The 4513-nt window shown below is 34.9% G+C and overlaps 1 non-coding gene across 1 annotated transcript; it reads right to left on the minus strand.

Annotated features, from left to right (window-relative positions):
• Window positions 1–3659: 3659 nt before the first annotated feature.
• On the minus strand, window positions 3660–3767 carry LOC131180374 (small nucleolar RNA R71). The gene has a single exon (XR_009149150.1). It is a non-coding gene; the product is annotated as a small nucleolar RNA R71 (small nucleolar RNA).
• Window positions 3768–4513: the final 746 nt, after the last annotated feature.

The raw sequence follows: 4513 nt of genomic DNA on the forward strand, positions 1-4513 counted from the left end.
AGTCATGCAGTTTCGTATAAGTGAACCAGAAACCAGCCAAAAACTGCATAAGGGACTGCATGACTTATGCAGTCCACTTATGCAGTCCCATAAAGAGTTCATTAATGAGCTGGCAGAAGATTCCCTCAGAAAATCCCTCCTCAAACACACCATTTTAGGGCTCCATGTCAGAAAATGCTATAAATAGTCCCATTTCCCATTTTAGAAAGGGAGACAAAAAGGGGAAGAAAAGGAGCAGAAAAGGAAAGGAAGAGGGAGGCAGCAGCTGAAGAGTCATTTTCACCTTCCACACCATTTTCAACCAAGATTTGTAGATTTCTTTCTTTCTTTACATTTCTAGTGCTTAGTTTCTTGTTTCTTAGCTTAGATTAAAGCTTTATTTCCATTTAAACTCAATATATCTTGTAAGCATTATGGGTAGTGAGTAGTTTACCATTTGATTCTGGAGTAAGGGTTGTAATATTTGAGATATTTTGTGGATTTTGATTGGGTAATCCATATTTTGTGGTCTTAATGAGTTTTATTCATTTCTTGTGTGCTTAATGACATGCTTAGTGTAGGATCCCATTAAGTGATGTTCTTAATCCATGGTTGAGGCACCGAAAGGAGAAGGCCCTGTGATAAATAATCAAGGAATTGGACTTAATTAACTTAGACCTAGAAATAGGCTAAGGATTAAGAGGATTCACAGATTAATTAAAGAACTTAATGGGTCTTAATTAATTCTAACTCCACGAAAGTAGGATTAGATTGATTAAGGCACGCTTTGTCTCACTCGAAAGGGTATTCAAAGGATTTAAGAATTAATCTCCTTAAAACTCATAAGTTTCACAAGATTGGATAACCAATTTAAAAATCCCAAAATAGCTCGAATATAAAATCCCGAACTCCGAAATCGCCTTTTTATCATTGTTAATTTCCAATCAAATTTAATTGCTTGCCATTTTAAATTTTGCCATACTTGAACTTGCTTATTTCAATTTGATGCAATTTTAGTTTAATTAATACATTGTTGGATAGATTATTAATTTTGCACAAATAGATTTCATACTCCAATACCCATCAATTTATTACTTTAATTTCAAAAATAGTCCAAATTAGTTAGAACTTTTATATCAAAAATTCAATCATTAACACAACTCCTCGTGCGAACGATATCTTTTCTATATTACTTGTACGACCCGTGCACTTGCGGTTGGGCCACATCAAGTTTTTGGCGCCGTTGCCGGGGAGTTGTTTGTTTAAGATTGAATTCTTAATTATTTTAGTTATTTTTAGTTTTAACTTTGTTATCTTTTCATTTTGTGTTTGTTTGTTCTTTTTCAGGTACTGATGCATACATTTTGCATAATCATTTAGGTCTAATTTCATAGCCATTTTATTTTATTATTAGTTATTTTTAGCTAATTTCATTAGTTATTTAGTTAGTTTTCCATAGTTGTCAATTTTGCATTAATTTGTAATTTTTTACTTTGTTTTGTAGGAAAAATGGTGTTTGTGAAGGACCGAAGAGAAATTTTGCCATTGAGGAGTGACTTCTACAGCCAAAGATGTCAAAAACAAGTTTTCAAGCTGAAATATGCATTGACCAAATTGTGCATAACTTGCCGCATAAGCTATGCAGATCTGCATAAGGAGAAAAAAATCACTATTCCAATACCTGCCGAAATGTGCATAAGGAGACTGCATAGCTTATGCACATTCACGCCTCCCTTATGCACTCTCACGGAATTGTGCATAACCTATGCACCAAGTCATGCAGTTTCGCATAAGTGAACCAGAAACAGCCGAAAACTGCATAAAGAGTTCATTAATGAGCTGGCAGAAGATTCCCTCAGAAAATCCCTCCTCAAACACACTATTTTAGGGCTCCATGTCAGAAAATGATATAAATAGTCCCATTTCCCATTTTAGAAGGGAAGACAAAAGGGGAAGAAAAGGAGCAGAAAAGGAAAGGAAGAGGGAGGCAGCAGCTGAAGAGTCATTTTCACCTTCCACACCATTTTCAACCAAGATTTGCAGATTTCTTTCTTTCCTTACATTTTTCCTACATTTCTAGTGTTTAGTTTCTTGTTTCTTAGCTTAGATTAAAGCTTTATTTCCATTTAAACTCAATATATCTTGTAAGCATTATGGGTAGTGAGTAGTTTACTTTTGATTCTGGAGTAAGGGGTGTAATATTTGAGATATTTTGTGGATTTTGATTGGGTAATCCATATTTTGTGGTCTTAATGAGTTTTATTCATTTCTTGTGTGCTTAATGACATGCTTAGTGTAGGATCCCATTGAGTAATGTTCTTAATCCATGGTTGAGGCACCGAAAGGAGAAGGCCTTGTGATAGATAATCAAGGAATTGGACTTAATTAACTTAGACCTAGAAATAGGCTAAGGATTAAGAGGATTCACAGATTAATTAAAGAACTTAATGGGTCTTAATTAACTCTAAGTCCACGAAAGTAGGATTAGATTGATTAAGGCACTCTTTGTCCCACTCGAAAGGGTATTCAAAGGATTTAAGAATTAATCTCCTTAAAACCCGTAAATTCCACGAGATTGGATAACCAATTTAAAAATCCCAAAATAGCTCGAATATGAAACCCCGAACTCCGGAATCGCCTTTTTATCATTGTTAATTTCTAATCGAATTTAATTACTTACCATTTTGAATATTGCCATATTTGAACTTGCTTATTTCAATTTGATGCAATTATAGTTTAATTAATACATTGTTGGATAGATTATTAATTTCGCACAAATAGATTTCATACTCCCTATACCCATTCAATCTATTGTTTTAATTTTGAAATTAGTTCAATTTAGTCAACTTTTTATATCAAAAATTCAATCACTAACACAACTCCTCGTGGGAACGATATCTTTACTGTATTACTTGTACGACCCGTGCACTTGCGGTTGGGCCACATCAAGTTTTTGGCACCGTTGCCGGGGAGTTGTTTGTTTAAGATTGAATTCTTGATTATTTTAGTTATTTTTAGTATTATCTTTGTTAATTTTTCATTTTTTGTGTTTGTTTGTTCTTTTTCAGGTACTTTTAATCTTTTATGAGAAGAGCAAGAAGCACAAGTGACACATCCTTACTGTTCAATCCTGAAATTGAGAAATTTTGTAAAGCCAACAAGAAAGAAACCAGAAAAAGAAAAGAAGCTTTGAGAGAAACTGAATTAGAAGCAAACATAGCTGACGAAAGAATCAAAATTGGTGGTAATATTGGAAATGATCGAAACAATGAAAATGCAGCCCAAGGTGAAGAAGTTGTTAATGCTAATGTGCCTAGGGGAAGTATGATGGATCATGCTTTTCCTCGTTTTGATGATTTGAGAGAGAGCATAGCAAGACCAAGAATTGATGCAAATAGTTACAAGATGGATTTTGGAGTTCTTCAAATGATTCAAAATTCTCAATTTGGAGGACATCCTTCTGAAAATCCACATACACATTTGAAGAAGTTTGCTATGATTTGTGACATGCAAAAACAACCTGGAGTATCTGATGATGCAGCAAGATTGAAGCTATTCCCATTCTCTTTGAAAGATAGAGCATTGGATTGGCTTGATTCTTTACCTCACAACTCCATTACAAATTGGGAGCAACTCACTGATGCATTTCTTGCACAATATTTTCCACCTGGAAAAACTCAAGAGTTGAGGAATCAAATGACAGCTTTCAAACCAAGAGAGGATGAAACTCTATATGAGTCATGGATGAGATGGAAGGAATTAGAGAGACAATGCCCACATCATGCCATTCCGAAATGGATGATAAACCAGAATTTTTACACAAATGTCACCCCTGCAATCAGAGGAATTATTGATGCTCAAACAGGAGGAGAATTTATTATGAAGCATGAAGATGAAGCTTATGAGCTATTGGAGAAAATTGCAAAGAATACTCATCTTTGGAGTAGTCCAAGAAGACCAGCTCCAACTCAAAAAAGGCAAGCTGCTGGAATGTATGATCTTGATCCGTTCAACATGATTAATGCAAAGTTTGATGCACTTACAAATGTCTTGGCTAAGAAGATGGAAGATTTGAGTATGTTGGTTAGTTCATCATCATCATCTGGAAGTTCACAACAAGTGGCTTATGCAGAAGGAACTACCAGCTGTGGAGTAGATTATGGAGAGTAAGCAGCATATGTTGGTAATTATGGAAACAAGCAAATGGGGAATCCTTACTCTCAAACTTATAATCCAACTTGGAGGAATCATCCCAACTTTTCATGGGGAAATCAGCAAAATCAAGTTCCAAATCAGAATTTTCAACCACAACAGCAACAAGGAATTCCATATCAGCAAAATAGGCAACCATTGCCTAATTTTCAGCAGAAAAATATGAATCCTCCACCAAAACAGCAAGAACAAAGTTCTACCACTGAAGCTTTATTGCAACAGATTCTTGCTAACCAAAATAAGCATGATGAGGAGATGAGAGAGATGAAAGCAAGGCTAGAATAGATGCAAACACATAACAGAATGCTGGAAAATTAGATTG

This window comes from Hevea brasiliensis, chromosome 5 (assembly GCF_030052815.1).
Source record: "Hevea brasiliensis isolate MT/VB/25A 57/8 chromosome 5, ASM3005281v1, whole genome shotgun sequence".
Taxonomy (NCBI): domain Eukaryota; kingdom Viridiplantae; phylum Streptophyta; class Magnoliopsida; order Malpighiales; family Euphorbiaceae; genus Hevea; species Hevea brasiliensis.